This window comes from Astyanax mexicanus, chromosome 22 (genome assembly GCF_023375975.1).
Source record: "Astyanax mexicanus isolate ESR-SI-001 chromosome 22, AstMex3_surface, whole genome shotgun sequence".
Taxonomy (NCBI): domain Eukaryota; kingdom Metazoa; phylum Chordata; class Actinopteri; order Characiformes; family Acestrorhamphidae; genus Astyanax; species Astyanax mexicanus.
In genome coordinates, this window is record NC_064429.1 from 11,456,244 (window position 1) to 11,474,530 (window position 18,287).

The following is an 18,287-nucleotide window of genomic DNA, read 5'->3' on the forward strand; positions in this document are numbered from 1 at the left end:
AGACCAACCATGCAGCTAAACTAAAGGCATACCCACTATACTCACTGCCCTCACACTTCTGTTCCTCTATTTATCATAATCACAAACTTTATTTCACTATAGATCCAAGTTCCTCCCATTAACAACATAAAACACCTGATTAAAAGATCTAATGAAGAGAAGATATAAGAAAGAGAAAGTCGGTCCTCCCCGAACTTCTGAACTCCTGAGAGTTTCCGCTCCGCCCCTTTTAAAGACAAACTATATTAAAAACTACCTTCTGCTAAGTTTCAGAATGCCGAACCTACAGAAGCGTCTTCCTCTCCAGCTGCGCCACACTGTAAGTACAGCCCTGTATTACTGCAGAAACAGCTTTATTTACTGACCTGGGTATTAAATACTGTTAATAACTGTCTAAATAACATAATCTAATATCTCTCAGATCTTAATTTATAATCTTTACTGTAGTTAGGTTAATACCAGGTGAAAAATCCCCAGGTCAGCGTACAGAATCTGCACTTTTAATGAATAAAATAACTAACAGTTAACTACGGATTCTGTTAAGATCTTAACATAAATCTGCTAAAGGTACTTTTTGAATTGTCTGGTCCACCTTAAATCGAGGAGTACTTAAGGCGGACCGGAGAAATGAACACGAAAACGTGAGACTTTAACTGTTTTACTGTTCATTAGTACCTTCTGTATTCATTATTGTGAATTTATTTAAACGAAATGCTGCACATCATCAATGAACGCGTTATCAAGCCTTTTTCACGTGTGATTTAAAACAAATGTGCTTTGCTAAACTAAGCTAAATACGGAACTAGCATTATCTCCCTAGCTTAGCTAACTTACTTAGAAAACTACTAAGACCTGTGATATTTAGCTAGTTAACTACTTCTAAACCTCAAAATGTTATTTCTACTGCCTCCTTCAGATGCCAGAACATTAAATACAAATGCATTATAAAAACAGAAAGAACCTAAAACTAAAATAGGTGGAGGTTAACTAGCTTAACTAGGCCAGCTAACGCTATTCTGATTAGCTAGCGCATAGGAACGAATGACAGTAAGTTAGTTAGTTAGTTAGTAACTAGTGAAAGTTCGTCTTAGCTTAGCTTTAGAGGAAATAAACAATAAAACACACAATAGAGCACAAAATTAATGATTTCAGACGATTTATTTGTATTTTATGAATGCCACAAACTGCAAACAGCAACGGCAACTTACCTAAGCTAACCGAGCTTAGCCAGGATAGCTAAGCTAGGCTGTAGCTGTTGTTAGCTAAGCAAAATAGCTAACAATGAAATTCCCTGCTGTAAAATTACAGAAAGTGAAGAGTAGAGAAGGAGCTCTGTGGAGATCTGAACAGGAGTAGAAGCTCCGGAGCTTTAAAGCGAAGGAGACAGAGCTACTGTTCAGTCGTATTGAGGCAGTTTCCCCCGATTTTAGTTACCCGAACCGACCCGTAACGTTACCCCACCCCAGCCACACGAAGGTCGGTAGCTTCACTACGTGGATCCTCGGCTTTCTCTCGGATCTTCAGCTCTTTAGCTCCTCTTATCCTCTGTATACTGCAGCCCGACGTCTGTGCAGCGTTTCACAGTTGGGGTTGGATCTCTGCCTGACGGGAGACGGGCGGCAGTGGTGGGTCTTCGTGACGTCACCCGCCAGCCACTTTTTCATCGACCCGGCAGTGTCAGGCACGTACCCGGCAGTACTAAAAACTACTGTCACGGGGCTAGCTGACAGTATGCCGGCAGTATTAAAAACTGACAGGGGGCTTGCTGACAGTATGCCGGCACTACTAAAAACTGTCAGGGGGCTTGCTGACAGTACGCCGGCAGTATTAAAAACTGTCAGGGTGCTTGCTCACAGTATGCCTACTAAAAACTGTCAGGGAGCTTGCTGACAGTACGCCGGCAGTTTTAAAAACTGTCAGGGAGCTTGCTGACAGTACGCCGGCAGTATTAAAAACTGACCGCGGTCACGCCATGTGCACCTAGAAAACGCTCGGTCGCGCTATCTACACCGAAAACTGGAGTGCGCGTCTAAACTGTGTTTTACTGTAGCCGCGTGCACAGCGCACCCGGAGGAGCGGAGACTGGCGCTTCTCGTGCAGAGACTGAAAATCAGAAACTAGTTTTACACCTAAATAAACGTGATTTAACGAGGTCTAATCCACAAATAAACACCCGAAAGACCACTGCTTATCTGTAGAACAGTGTAACGTTTTGAAAATGTTTGGAGTGCTATTAAATAAGCAAATCAAATTGTTATAATATCACAGCTCTAAATTCTTAAAGACCTTATTATCATGTATCCCAGATATATGTTTGAAGTGATATTACTGTATCATTTTTGAGTAATTGAATACCAAAAATGTCTATTCGGTTTTGTAAAAAAGGGATTTCGGCGTGCTATAAAACCAAACAAATCTAATTCTTCTTAAATCAGAACATGACATCCTTAAAGAATACCTTCCATACTATTTATGTCATGCATGTATACTGGTTTTACAGTATCATTAGGAAGTAAATGAATATCAAACTAAGGAAAAATGTATATTCGGTTGTGCATAAACCAGATTTCGGTGTCCTATAAAACCTGCAAATCAAATTGTTATCCAATGAAACCAAGAAAGTCTTGAAGAACACATTTCATTTGACATGAGTAACAAGTGATATTACTGTATCATTTTGGATTAATTGAATACCAAACTTGGAAAAAATGGCTATTCGGTTGTGCATAAACCACATTTCAAAGTCCTATAAAACCAGCAAATCAAATTGTTATCCAATGGCCCAAACAAAGGCTTGAACAACACATTCTATTAATAACATAAGTATCAAGTGATTTTACTATACCATTTTGGAGTAATTAAATATCAAACATACAAAAAATGTTGATTCACTTTTGCATAAACCAGATTTCTGAGTCCTATAAAACCAGCAAATCAAATTGTTATCCAATGCCACTAAGACATTCTTGAAAAACACATTCCACACTAGTAATGATATGAGTAACAAAGGATATTACTGTATCATTTTGGAGTAATAGAATACGAAGCTTAGGAAAAATGTCTATTCGGTTGTGCAAAAACCTGATTTTGGAGTCCTGTAAAACCAGCAAATTAAATTGTTATCAAATGGCCAAGGCTGTCTTGAAGAACACATTCCATTCTATTATTGACATGAGTAATAAGTGATTTTACTGTACCATTTTGGAGTAATTAAATATCAAACATACGAAAAATGTTGATTCACTTTTGCATAAACCAGATTTCAGAGTCCTACAAACCAGCAAATCAAATTGTTATCCAATGCCACTCATAAAGTCTTAAAATGCACATTCTATACTATTATTGACATGAGTATCAAGTGATATTACTGTATCATATTGGAGTAATTGAATACCAAACTTAGGAAAAATGTCTATTCGGTTGTGCATAAACCAGATTTTAAGGTCCCATAAAACCAGCAAATCAAATTGTTATCCAATGCCACTCATAAAGTCTTAAAATGCACATTCTATACTATTATTGACATGAGTAACGAGTGATTTCACTGTATCATTTTGGAGTAATTGGATACCAAACTTAGGAAAAATGTCTATTCGGTTGTGCAAAAACCTGAATTCGGAGTCCTATAAAACCAGCAAATCGAATTGTTATCCAATGTCACCAAGACAGTCTTGAAACACAGATTCTATACTATTAATGACATGATTACCAAGTGATTTTACTGTATCATTTTTGAGTAATTAAATACCAAACCTAGGAAAAATGTCTATTCTGTTGTGCATAAACCAGATGTCAGAGTCATATAAAACCAGCAAATCAAATTGTTATCCAATGTCACCAAGAGAGCCTTAAACAACACATTCCTTACTGTTAATGTCATTAGTAACACATGATTTTACTGTATCATTTTGGACTAATTGGATACCAAACTTAGGAAAAATGTCTACTCGGTTTATTACTGTATCATTTTGGAGTAATTGAATACCAAACTTAAGAAAAATGTCTATTCGGTTGTGCATGAACCACATTTCAGAGTCCTATAAAACCAGTAAATCAAATTGTTATCCAATGCCACCAAGACAGTCTTGAAGAACATTCCATACTATTAATGACATGAGTAACAAGTGATATTACTGTATCATTTTGGATTAATTGGATACCACACTTGGAAAAAATGTCTATTTGCTTTTGCATAAACCAGATTTCACCGCGGTCACGCCATCTGCACTTAGAAAACGCTCGGTTGCGCTATCTACACCAAAAAGCGGTGTGCGCGTCTAAACCAGATTTTACGGTAGCCGCGTGCACAGCGCACCCTGAGGAGGCTTGCGCTTATCCTGCAGAGACTGAGAATGAAAACTACTTTTAAGCTAAATAACATAATTTAACAGGACTAATCAACAAATATCTGTAGAACAGTGTACCATTTTCTAAATGTTTTGAATGCTAATAAATAAGCAAATCAAAATATTGTATCACATCTCTAAATTCTTAAAGCTCACCTTCCGCGAAAATCCGATTTTTCTTGTTTTTTGTGGAATACAGTAGGTCTCTCCGAGTTGAATGTGTACACCTGCACATTAAACTGTTTTGCAGCCCCCATTGTCTGCAGGAGCTAAGCAAAGAAATCCCCCCTCCCCCCCTCCGAAAAACGGGTGAATTTTGAATTATCTTTCTGCCTACGTAGGCAGAAACTCACAGACCAGCCCACCTTGGCTCGAGAAACTCCCAGAGGCGGAGTGAAGCGACGCAACATCACCGCTCATCAGTTAGGAGGTGGGAGGCAGTGAGCGGCAGAGCGGTGGAGGGGCGTCGCAGTGCTCCTAGCCAATCAGAGGAGAGATATTTGCATGCTGTTTGCATGCATGAATATTCATGAGCAAAGCTGGAATCCGGTCATTTTGGACACACCCCTAAAACAGTCCATTAAAAAAGAGCTATACAGAGACACCTGAGCACTTTTTTTTTACAAAAACGGCTCACATGTCATTCATTCATACTAGAGACCACAACTAGACATTTTAAAATGAAAGAAAAAACGACGGAAGGTGAGCTTTAAAGATCTCATGCTCATGTATCCCAGATATATGTTTGAAGGGATACTATTGTTTCATTTTGGAGTAATTTGATACAAAATATGTCCATTCGGTTCTGTATAAAAGGTTTTGGGGTGCTATAAAACAAAAACAATTATTTTTAAATCAAATCTGACCATAAAATTCTCGATTAAGACATACAATTATTGTCATGCATATCAAGTAATATAACTGTATTATTTTGAGTAATTGGATACCACACTTAGAAAAAAAAAGTCAATTGGGTTGTGCATAAACCAAAATCCGAAGTCCTATAAAAACAACAAGTTAAATTGTTAACAAATGAAACCAGAAAAATCTTGAACACGCCATACTATTATTGAATAATGCCTGTCAGTTTTTAAAACTGCCGGCGTACTGTCAGCTAGCTCCTTGACAGTTTTTAATACTGCCGGCATACTGTCAGCAAGCCCCCTGACAGTTTTTAATACTGCCGGCATACTGTCAGCTAACCCCCTGACAGTTTTTAATACTGCCGGCGTACTGTCAACAAGCCCCCTGACAGTTTTTAATACTGCCGGCATACTGTCAGCAAGCCCCCTGACAGTTTTTAATACTGCCGGCATACTGTCAGCAAGCCCCCTGACAGTTTTTAATACTGCCGGCATACTGTCAGCAAGCCCCCTGACAGTTTTTAATAGTGCCGGCGTACTGTCAGCAAGCTCCCTGACAGTTTTTAATACTGCCGGCGTACTGTCAACAAGCCCACTGACAGTTTTTAATACTGCCGGCGTACTGACACAGTGTATGCGCGGAGGATGTTCAATGTTTTTATTTTTTCCTACAAAGTAATTGCATAATAAAGAGATTCAGACCATGAATGAACACATATTTAATCATGTAGTAACTTAAAAGTTATAAACAAACCAAAACCTCTGTGAAGAAGCATTTAGGTGATCTTATCTGTGGAGCTGTTAACTTGTTTATTTACTTAAAATTTTCTGTTAGCTCAATTTTTTTTAATGCCAATCTTTGCTAAAATTTGCAAAACACACCACCTGGATGCTTGATTTTTGTTTTTGTTGAGTGAAACTTTGTTGATGTTGTTTGGTGCTGTTTGTTTCACTGTATATATATATATATATATATATATATATATATATATATATATATATATATATATATATATATAGGTGCAAATGTACAAATAATATACACTTTTAGAGATTGGACCTTTGTGTTTACTTGAGATGGGTCTTTGTTTTTGTATTTCATAATTTATTTTGTATAAATAAAGCTATATAAATAATACATATTTAATATGATGTATGTTTTTACACCAGTAATTCATTTTACACATAATTTGGTAATAAACTGAACAACCAAAAAAAATGAGCCAGAAGCTGAGCCAGAAGAACCGGATCCCTAAAAAGAGAAGGAATTTACACTTAATTTACTCCTCCTTTTGTAGCGCAACGCAGACTTTGACAAGATTATTCCGTTATTTATTATTCGGATGTACGTTCTAGTTCTTACTGAAGATATGGGTTAAAAATGACTTGTGTCACAGTTGTCAGTGATTGGTTAAGACCTGTTGAGTGTTCAGAATTTTTTATTAAAGTTTTCTCCATTCAACAAAATTAAATGCAATGAAAGTCACAGTCCTAACGGGTGGTTTAGCATTATTAAAATTATGTGCTACTGATTATACAAAAAAAAAAAACAATAACAAGGTCATTATGACTTTCTCACTTTCAATACATATTAATCCTCCTCAGTCCTGAGACTGAATATTTTTGTGTATTTTTGTTTGTTCACAGTTCAATAGTTACTAGCTGTGAAATGCTTTCCCTGTCCCTACTTCATGGAGGATTTTGCTCCTTTACTTTGCCATTCCAAACAATATCAGTTTGTAATTAATTCACTTTTGGTTTTATAAGTACTACATGGTAGCTCTATATAACATCATGTAATACAGTTAATAATATATATTATATATTATTTCTATTATATATTTTCTTTGGATCAACTAACATTTAAAACGATATATGTACTCTATTATATGCTGTTGTGTGTTTGGATTTGAAACAAGTTTTATCTGGCAACCCCTGTGGTTCGCTGTTGGCTCCAGTACATTTCTAGTTCGGTTGTTTGGTAACTCAGGAAGCTCATCGCTGATGTAGCTCATGCTACGGTTTTTACTATGAATTATGATGCATTGTGGAGTTTATAGTGCCTCAAAATGACATTCTAATCCCACCTCAACACACAGAAAAATGGCCGACAGACTCATTAATACCTGGAACGTTAATAGGAATCCATTTTGGTCACAGACTCGGCCTTGGATGTAACACGGGCGTGGCTTGTGATGTAACAAAGAGTGCCAGTTTCACCATCATAAGCTCCTTGATGGTCTTTTTGAAGACTGCACTTTCTTGAAATGTTTCTTTTTGACTGACCTTCATTTTTTCTTAAAGTATTTATTTCTTCATTTAGTTGAGTAGTAGTTGCTTCTCATAATCTGGATTAGAACATTACTCAAATATTCACTATTCACTGTATACCTGTAACTCTACCTGCGATTACCCATTAAATTAACTAGGTTCCAAAAGCGAGCTTTTGTGGAATAACAGTTTTATTACTGTTGAAAATAAATCACCCTAATTGGTAATATAAATATTGCATTTCCTGATTAATTATTTAGTTAGGATGGGAATATTCTTCTTTATGAAACATTTATTTTAAAAAACCTTTTCCCCATTCCATACAAACAATATAAAACTGTTATTAAAGCTATTGCCACTGGTTTAGGACACTTAATGAAAACAGAATTAAACTTCGCAACATGAACTTATTCCCCGTCTGAACAAGTCCTGTAACAATAAATTAAGTATAAATATGCACAATTGTTTTAGCAATTAGAAATTATAGTAAACATTAAAGTAGAATTTATAATTAAAGCTATAGTACTGTTAATAACCCAAAACATACTAAAAAGCTATGATGAAATCCTTAACAAACAAATGTAAAGCAAACATGAACAACAGCCTGTCTGTTGTTCTTTTTAATATTGTTATTTTGATTTGTTCTTAATAAATAATGATATTTGTTTTAGAGTCAAGCAAGTGTTACGTTTTTATAGTATTGTATCTGCGCACAATGCATTACACAATTCAATAATAAATATAAAAATACAGACTGCAAGCTCAGATCCGTCCATTGGGGTGAAGCAGGGATTATTCTGGTAGGGCAACATTTTATAATATTGTTTACATTCTATTTTAGTGGATTATGGAAGAAAGTCATTAACTGTGTTTCACAACAACGTTTTACACACAGATGTGTCACGACTGGCTCTAAACCGTGACAAATAAATGGAGGACACACAGTGTTTAAATAGCAAAAATATATAAATTTAATGAAAATAAGTAGAGAAAAGAACATGTCCAGACATTTTATAAAAAAGGGTGGCCAAATAAAATATAAGCATCAATAAAACCAACAGAACTAAAGCAAGCAGGCCCAGAAACTGAGCTGCCTGCAGCAAACAACAGAACAAAAGAAAAGCCTCTCAAGCACACCTACACAGGTGTATATATTGATTAGGTCTGTAGCCCCACCCCCACCTAACACCCAATCAGGGGACAGGCATGTCACAGATGCTTTCCAACTTTATTGGAATAGAAATATGTTTGTTTTCTTTTAGATGTACTGTTTGCAAAAACAGTCCATATTCATATAGTAAAATGGTCTCTCTCAATATTGAGACCATATTGAGAGGTATACTGTAAGGATATATTTACACAATATTTAAATGAGACATTAAAGATTATTTATTTCATTCATGTTTTTTATGTCTATATGCCCCGCAAATATATGTCTACTTTTGGTCCTTTTTGTATCTCTTAATTTTGCATGATCTTAATTTTTACTACCCATTAGACTGCTCCATTTATACTGGAAAACCAAATACCATTACATGGTGTATCTACACACCTTCAAAATCAGGAAATGGATCCATTTACAGGAAATGGTAAATCATGTGAGGAGTCCTGCCTGCAGTCACATGTTTCACCTTTTCCTGTAAATGGATCCATTTTGAAGGTGTGTGTGTCCATTTTGTGTGTATGTAAACCATGTAATGGTGTATAATTTAGCTTGTTGTCTAGTATAAATAGCCTCAGGGATCAGGTAAGAAATTTCTGTGTGCTCTGGTGTAAATATAGAACAGGAGTTTCTGCAGCGAAGAGTTTCACATTAATCACAGTGACCTGTAGTAGGAAAGTGTTTCTCCATTGACTGTAGTGTTGAGTAATTGTTTTTGTTTTTATACTGGTTTCTATTGTTACCCCTTTATCTCTTTCACCCCTTTCAGCTTGTATTTTTATGTGTGCAGTGTGTGAGGATAGGGATGTGTTTATACAGATGTGTTGAAATGTTGAGAATGTTTCCTGTAATCATTGAGAAGCCTGTCCTCTAATACATTTTACAGTTTATCACTTTGAATTGTGTTCTTCACTCTTTCACAGGAAGTTGTGACTTTTAATCTTCTTTTCATAAAGTTCATGATCTAGGTTTGGTTAATTTGAATGTTTTTTATTATTACATTTGACTAATTAGAATTTTACTCTTATTTTAGACACTGCTGACATGCTGCCATTCTTATTTGCACTGGGTGTGCTGTTTACACTCAGTACTGGTAAGTGTGTAGATTCTATCTGCTGTTCTGAAGAGCTGAAATCTCTGAAAATTCTGATTTAGGTGATAAAATAGTTTATATCTGAAAGAGACAGCAGGAAGTGATGTACTGATGTGAAACTGGAATTTGATCAGCTGAGAAAAAAAGAGTAAAAAAAATTATCTGATGATTTAACCATAATTATTAGCCCTAATACTTTTCTCTAATCTCTCCTTCAGGATCTGAATCAGCTGCTCCTGTAGTGAAGGTGGAGTATGGAGGTACTGCTGTTCTGCACTGTACTGATAAATGTTCTGACGTGATCAGATGGTCCATGTTCAGTAAATCCTCTGATATTCTGGCTGAGTGTGATCAGACTTCCTGCAGATCAGTGAAGGAGGGATATCAGATGATCTATAATCAATACCTGCAGGGAGATCTCTCTCTGATCATCACTGAAGCTGATTTCAGTAAGAGAGGACAGTACTTCTGACTGTGATGGTACAGATAAGTGTGATGTTCAGCTTCAGATTGAGCGTAAGTGATTGATCCAGTGACAGAATCTCCAGTGATGTAGATTCAGTGATTTACTCTCAGTTTCTGATGTTTGTTTCTGGTTGTTTTTTTTCCTCAGCTGTAAAAAAAACATTTGAGAAAATACCTGGTGAATCTCTGCTGCTGAACCTCCTCATATCAGATCCAGTGGAGGTGATCTACAGCAGCACTGATCCAGCTGGACCAGCCCGCCATCAGATCTGCACTGTGAACAGACGCTCAGTCCAGCTGAGTCCTAAATATTCAGAGAGAACATCAGTATCATCTGCTCTGGAGCTGAGAGGAGTGAAGGAGTCTGATAGTGGGAATTATACTGTACGAGACACCTCTACTAATGAGATAATCTGCATCTACACAGTGATCGTCCACGGTGAGAATATTTACAGTGATTATTACACTTATATTAGTGTCTGTCTGTTCTACTGGTGGAGGAGGTGATGGTTAATTTTAGGAGAAATGTAGTGAAAAACCCCTATGAAGATTTAAAGATGTTCTACCAACATCCTGTTTGGGTTAGTGTTTAAGATTTTTAGTCTAGCTCAGTCTATAATCATTGTAATAACACTGATTACAACAGAAAAACATCAGTTAAATTCTGTAGTATTTTGCACTGCTTAATCTGTGTTTTATTTAATAATTACACCTCAAAACCCAGTATAAACTCTTTATAATTCTACAGTTTCATTAGCTGTGATGTTTTTTAGCATCAGTCACATTCTCTTTAAGCTCTGACCCAGTATGTGTTTCTGGCAGAATGCAGTCTTTTATTCACAAGACCACGGTTCACTGTTCACTTTACTGAATTTTATATGTGTGCTTTCCGCTGGAGCTGTAGGTATAGAGTATAGAGTACATTAAGAGTCATGGTGTGGACGGAATACATTTACTCGTGGAACCAGTTATGAGATTTTATTAAAAATGTCTCACAGGTTACAGAGGCAGTAAACAACAATGAGTAAAAAAAAGCAAACAGACACCTGGTGGCTAAGACCATATCAGAGTGGTGAGACAGTCCAGAGTTCATACACGAGGAAACCAGCATCAGAGATAATCCAAAAATCGGAAACCTCCACTGGAGCTCAGTGTGGAGGGAACAGAAGCGCCTACAGCACCAGACGTGACAATAAGCTTAGGTTTCAGTCTAAACACATTTATAACTCGATAAGGGGTGGGCAATATTATATCGTATACAATATATCGTGACACAGAAATATTGTGATATTAAAAATCCATATCGTGATAATTTTAATTCTGTCTTAAAAGTAGTCTATTATTATTTACTGTGAAGCTTTAGGTGTGTTTATTGTATAATATAAGTTTTAGTTTGCAGTTTATATGCATGCACTAAATATTCTCTGCAATGTTTTTTGCTGCATTATATTATTTTATGCTATATTATTTATTTTGTCACATTATGATTATACTGTTATACTATTATACTATATTCCTGAAATGAATGAATTATTTTCTGTTATCCTATATCGCCAAGTATATTGTTATTGCAAAAATACCCTGAAATATCGTGATATTATTTAAGAGCCATATCACCCACCCCTAAACTCGATACAACAACTCATTTCAAAAATAGTTAGGAAGGAGCAACAAAGGGTTGTAAAAATAAGTGGTACAAATAAAATAAAGCTGCAATAGGAGAAATTAACACTAACTCACATGACTGTGTATAATAAGATGGGGCAGAGCTTCACCAACCTGACAGAAACTGGAAAAAAAGGAATTGATTGAGAAAAGGTTTCCTTAAGATAAAATTGTGAAGGTTTTAGAATATCCCACCAGAGAGAATATAAGGGGCACATTCCATCAAACTTTTTGACAGGTGACCTTTAACCTTTGCTAGGTGCCTTTTTTGACCCCTCCCCCCACACCACGTGCCTCATTTTTCTGGAATGTAACCTTTGACCCCTCCCCCACACCACGTGCCTCATTTTTCTGGAATGTGACCTTTGACCCCTCAGATCACCCTATGATGCTGTCTGTTAGTAATTATGTTTTCAATCATCTTTAATTACCTTTGACCCCTCAGATCACCCTATGATGCTGTCTGTTAGTAATTATGTTTTCATTCATCTGTAATTACCTTTGACCCCTCAGATCACCCTATGATGCTGTCTGTTAGTAATTATGTTTTCATTCATCTGTAATTACCTTTGACCCCTCAGATCACCCTATGATGCTGTCTGTTAGTAATTATGTTTTCATTCATCTGTAATTACCTTTGACCCCTCAGATCACCCTATGATGCTGTCTGTTAGTAATTATGTTTTCAATCATCTGTAATTACCTTTGACCCCTCAGATCCCCTGACCCTTGAACTCTCTTAATTACTTTTCTGATATCAATGACCACAAGTCTCCGGTAATTATTAACTGGTGGCGTGTAATTACCCCTGCCATTCGTCATTCATGTTTTGGATATGAGGTAATTTAAACCATGGTGACACACCGCCCCGCCCATCCCTCCGCCCCTTCCTGCCCCATCCCCACCTCTTCCCGTCCCGCCCAGCCCCGCCCCATCATTATTCAGATTGTCCTGATTGGTCAAAAAAAAAATTCCCGCCAAAAGTATTGACCAATAAGGTTGTTATTCCTATGGAGCAATCACAGAAAGCCTACGAGTGAAATGTGTATTTAAGAGTTAGCGAGATGTGTGAAGGACCGAGAGAACGGAGCAATGGCTTGTGTTTCTGAGGTTGCTGAAAACCAAAGCTTCCCATACCGGGATTCGAACCCGGACCGTCTGGATGAAAGCCAGAAATCCTACGCGTTAGACCATATGGGAGGATCTGTAGAAGAAGAGCACGATGACGAGAATCTAAAAAGGTACCGAACAATGGAGAGCATTCCTGAACCAGTCGCTCAAGGAGCGCTCAAGGATCAAGTCTGGCGTTTGTCAGATGGAACTTACTTCGGATATGTTTTTTCTTAAGGATATATATAGCGTTGCTATGTACGTCGGAAAAACGGTTAGATACGATGATGCCTCAGCTCGTTTTACTTTGAACCATATAGAATGGTTTAGCTTCAGAAGACACTGCTCTGTTTTTAATGCCTACGTCAATTACAGAAATACAGAATGCAGCCCATTTTTTCAGGAGAACATGAATTTAATTTGGAAACCTCTGAATACAGGAAAGTCTAGGCGTTTTAATCTCGCGCTGGTTATGACAAGCCTCGGATGTAATGTAAGCCTCAGTGTCATTCAAGATTTAAAATGCTATGCAATTGAAAATGACCTGCACTCGCGATTTCCAGGTTGTTTTTAATTCAGAAGACTTCAAAAGAATGAATCGTGTCTACTTCGCAATAATTGACAGTTTGTTCTATATGAACAAATAGATTTTCTGATTATTGTCAAATATACAAAACCAACATTAATTATATTCTTAAACATTAAACGTTTAGGTACCACTTTATAATAAGACTACCTTTATAAAGGGTTTATAAATGGTTTACATGTTTAAGAATATAATTAATGTTGGTTTTGTATATTTGACAATAATCAGAAAATCTATTTGTTCATATAGAACAAACTGTCAATTATTGCGAAGTAGACACGATTCATTCTTTTGAAGTCTTCTGAATTAAAAACAACCTGGAAATCGCGCGAGTGCAGGTCATTTTCAATTGCATAGCATTTTAAATCTTGAATGACACTGAGGCTTACATTACATCCGAGGCTTGTCATAACCAGCGCGAGATTAAAACGCCTAGACTTTCCTGTATTCAGAGGTTTCCAAATTAAATTCATGTTCTCCTGAAAAAATGGGCTGCATTCTGTATTTCTGTAATTGACGTAGGCATTAAAAACAGAGCAGTGTCTTCTGAAGCTAAACCATTCTATATGGTTCAAAGTAAAACGAGCTGAGGCATCATCGTATCTAACCGTTTTTCCGACGTACATAGCAACGCTATATATATCCTTAAGAAAAACATATCCGAAGTAAGTTCCATCTGACAAACGCCAGACTTGATCCTTGAGCGCTCCTTGAGCGACTGGTTCAGGAATGCTCTCCATTGTTCGGTACCTTTTTAGATTCTCGTCATCGTGCTCTTCTTCTACAGATCCTCCCATATGGTCTAACGCGTAGGATTTCTGGCTTTCATCCAGACGGTCCGGGTTCGAATCCCGGTATGGGAAGCTTTGGTTTTCAGCAACCTCAGAAACACAAGCCATTGCTCCGTTCTCTCGGTCCTTCACACATCTCGCTAACTCTTAAATACACATTTCACTCGTAGGCTTTCTGTGATTGCTCCATAGGAATAACAACCTTATTGGTCAATACTTTTGGCGGGAATTTTTTTTTTGACCAATCAGGACAATCTGAATAATGATGGGGCGGGGCTGGGCGGGACGGGAAGAGGTGGGGATGGGGCAGGAAGGGGCGGAGGGATGGGCGGGGCGGTGTGTCACCATGGTTTAAATTACCTCATATCCAAAACATGAATGACGAATGGCAGGGGTAATTACACGCCACCAGTTAATAATTACCGGAGACTTGTGGTCATTGATATCAGAAAAGTAATTAAGAGAGTTCAAGGGTCAGGGGATCTGAGGGGTCAAAGGTAATTACAGATGATTGAAAACATAATTACTAACAGACAGCATCATAGGGTGATCTGAGGGGTCAAAGGTAATTACAGATGATTGAAAACATAATTACTAACAGACAGCATCATAGGGTGATCTGAGGGGTCAAAGGTCACATTCCAGAAAAATGAGGCACGTGGTGTGGGGGAGGGGTCAAAGGTCACATTCCAGAAAAATGAGGCACGTGGTGTGGGGGGAGGGGTCAAAAAAGGCACCTAGCAAAGGTCAAAGGTCACCTGTCAAAAAGTTTGATGGAATGTGCCCCTTATATTCTCTCTCCCACCATCTACAGCCCAATACATCATCAAATATTTAAAGAATCTGCAGCCCAGACCTTTACCAATAGAAAACATTCGGCTCATCATTAAAGAAAAGAGAAGGGAAAAGAGGGGATGATAAACAGTGGTAGAGTAGACGTAGTCCTGTCCTAAAGTTTTTGGGATGTTTCTGCATCAACCTAAATGAGTTCATGTTTTTTTTATTTAAAAAGGTAAAATGTCTCAATATTAACATCTGATATATGTTCATTTAAAAAAGTGTATGAGATTTACAAATAACTACATTTTTTATATATTTAAATATACACAAAATTTAAAGAATTTTGCAGGTTTTTCAGCAAAATGTAGACTAAAGCCTTTCAGCTGTTTGAAATAAACCAATTTAATCAAAAAAGACCAAATATTTATATACTCCAACACATCTCATATAACTGGTATAACTCAGTACAAATATCACTTTAATTGCTGACTGTAGTCTTACAGTGATTTACTGAATAGAAATTCACACATTTATTAATAAGGTTTAGCAGAAACGTGTGTGTCAGGTGTGCTTAATATAAAACACTGGACACACCTGTACTGCTCAGAGTCAGAGGGACTATACAAACATATCTGTGAGCTGATTGTGGTGGAATTAAAGTCAGAGAACTATTTAAACACAGCTCTTCAGACTGAGATCTTACTCTGTGATTTTATTATTATTATTGTGTTTCAGGTGATTCTGAAGCTGGTGGTCAGGAACAGAAACCCAGTGATCCCACCAGCAGTCCTTCACCAGGTAGATATTACAGTTCACTCTATATACACACTAATGACCTGCTTATACAGAGATTCATACTGGTATTATTAATAATTATTAATAAAGAAAACATCGTCTCTGTTCACCTAAACGGTTGGAGATCAGGAGCAGAAATAACACAGAATAAATATAGTTTTTTTTATGATGTATTAACAGATTATAGTAATAATAAAACTCTAATAATGATTTGTGTGTGTGTGTGTGTGTTCTCTGCAGGCTGGGTGGTTCCAGTGTTGGTGGTGGTGTGTGTGGTGCTGGGGGTGGTGTGTGTGGTATCAGTGGGAGTGAATGTGGTGCAGCGGAGAAAAATTAAGCATCTCAAAGAATCACAGAACATAGACATTTTACTGACTGAAATGGGTAAAAATAGATCTCCAGACGAAGAGAAGAACCTCGTCCAGCAAAACGGTGAAATTCAGAATCCCCCCTGAATATCATTCCCAGTCTGACTAGTTATGATTTCTGTTTATAGAAGTATCTGGACAGAGGTACCAGTGTGGAGAGTGTAGAAGATTATACTGTCCTTTCGCAGAACATCAGTGTAAAACATCTGTACACAGTCTTATTTCTAACAGTGTGAACTGGAGGTTCCTGTTTATTACTGTAGATCCTGTAACTCAGGATCTCTTTACTCTCAGTCATTCTGGAGAAGATACCCAGCTTAATAGTTAATATTTCCTCCAGCTCAGGATCTGTAGAAACTCAGGTAGAGTTCCACCATTTGTGACCTTAACTCTTATGATGAACATTTTCTGTCTAAAAAACAGGAAAAATTATTTTTTCTCTGTCTGTGTAATGTTTATCAGTACATTTAAAAATACTATTGGGCGTAAAACTTTTTTTTTGTTTGATACTGAAGAAGAAACTGTTTCAAATAAGAACATATTCAAATGTGAAATGCCAATGGATTGTAAACTCTGTTTGCTGCACACTTTTCCTGATGGTTTGGGAGGGACTGAAATAAGGAGAAAGCTTGTCAGTTTTTGCCTGTTATTACAGGCCAAGCATGAGAACTGGAAGAACACTGTGTGTATTTGGGAGCTAGTTAAATGAATGTAGCTGACTGTGTGGAGCTGATCTGAATCTGATTTTAATTAGGAGGTGTTTATTATCATTATTACCGGCTATCACTCACACGATCTATGCCTCTTTAACTTCTGGTGTATTCCCGACTGCTTTCAAACAAGCACATGTGACACCACTGCTTAAAAAGCCTTCTCTCAACCCCGCCCAGGTTGACAACTACAAACCGGTCTCACTGCTACCCTTTCTCTCTAAAACACTAGAAAGAGCAGTTCTAAATCAGGTCTCTGGCTTCCTCTCCCAGAATGACCTTCTGGACCAGAACCAATCTGGGTTCAAAAAAGGACACTCTACCGAGACGGCTCTGTTGTCTGTGACTGAAGCGTTGAAAACTGCCAGAGCTGCAGGTCAGTCCTCAGTGCTCATTCTGCTGGACCTCTCGGCCGCATTTGACACAGTCAACCATGACTTCCTCCTAACTATACTCTCAAACATGGGGATCGCAGACAATGCGCTGTCATGGTTCAGATCGTACCTCACTGGGCGCTCGTTCAAGGTGTCGTGGCAAGGACAGCTGTCCTCAGCCCGCTCCTTATCCACTGCGGTTCCCCAAGGTTCGGTACTGGGACCCCTTCTCTTCTCCATATACACCACCTCTCTTGGTCAGGTTGTCCGCTCACACGGATTTTCCTACCATTGCTTTGCTGATGACACCCAGCTATACCTGTCATTCTCACCTGAAGATCACTCAATCTCTGCACGGATATCGCAGTGTCTCTCTGACATATCCTCATGGATGAAGGAGCATCACCTTCAATTAAATCTCTCAAAGACTGAACTTCTGGTTATACCAGCAAAACCATCTTTTCAACACAACTTCTCTATAAGTATCGACTCTCTCTCTCTCTCTCACCAACAAAGGTTGCTAGGAACCTGGGTGTTCTGGTTGATGACCAACTCTCCTTCACGCACCATGTGGCCTCAGTTGCTCGGTCCTGCCGCTTTGCGCTCTATAACATCCGAAAAATTAGACCGTTCTTGACGCAACAGGCCACCCAACTCCTGGTGCAAGCGGTAGTCATCTCACGCCTCAACTACTGCAATGCCCTGCTAACTGGCCTCCCGGCCTGCGTAGTAAAACCACTCCAGATGATCCAGAACGCAGCAGCACGTCTGGTCTTCAACCAGCCAAAACGGACACATGTCACCCCGCTGCTCCACTGGCTACCAGTTGATGCTCGCAATCCAGACTGTTCTCATACAGAGTTCCCCAATGGTGGAACAAACTACCCTCCACTACCAGATCAGGAGAA

At 37.9% G+C, this 18,287-nt stretch overlaps 1 long non-coding RNA gene and 2 other non-coding genes across 3 annotated transcripts; 2 read left to right on the plus strand and 1 right to left on the minus strand.

Annotated features, from left to right (window-relative positions):
• Positions 1-270: 270 nt before the first annotated feature.
• On the plus strand, positions 271-10,026 carry LOC111190088 (uncharacterized). The gene is made up of 3 exons (XR_007428966.1): positions 271-319; positions 9,676-9,735; positions 9,954-10,026. It is a non-coding gene; the product is annotated as an uncharacterized LOC111190088 (long non-coding RNA).
• Positions 10,027-12,993: 2,967 nt separating this feature from the next.
• trnae-uuc (transfer RNA glutamic acid (anticodon UUC)) lies at positions 12,994-13,065 on the minus strand. Its single transcript has one exon. It is a non-coding gene; the product is annotated as a tRNA-Glu (tRNA).
• A 1,287-nt stretch (positions 13,066-14,352) lies between these two features.
• trnae-uuc (transfer RNA glutamic acid (anticodon UUC)) lies at positions 14,353-14,424 on the plus strand. The gene has a single exon. It is a non-coding gene; the product is annotated as a tRNA-Glu (tRNA).
• Positions 14,425-18,287: the final 3,863 nt, after the last annotated feature.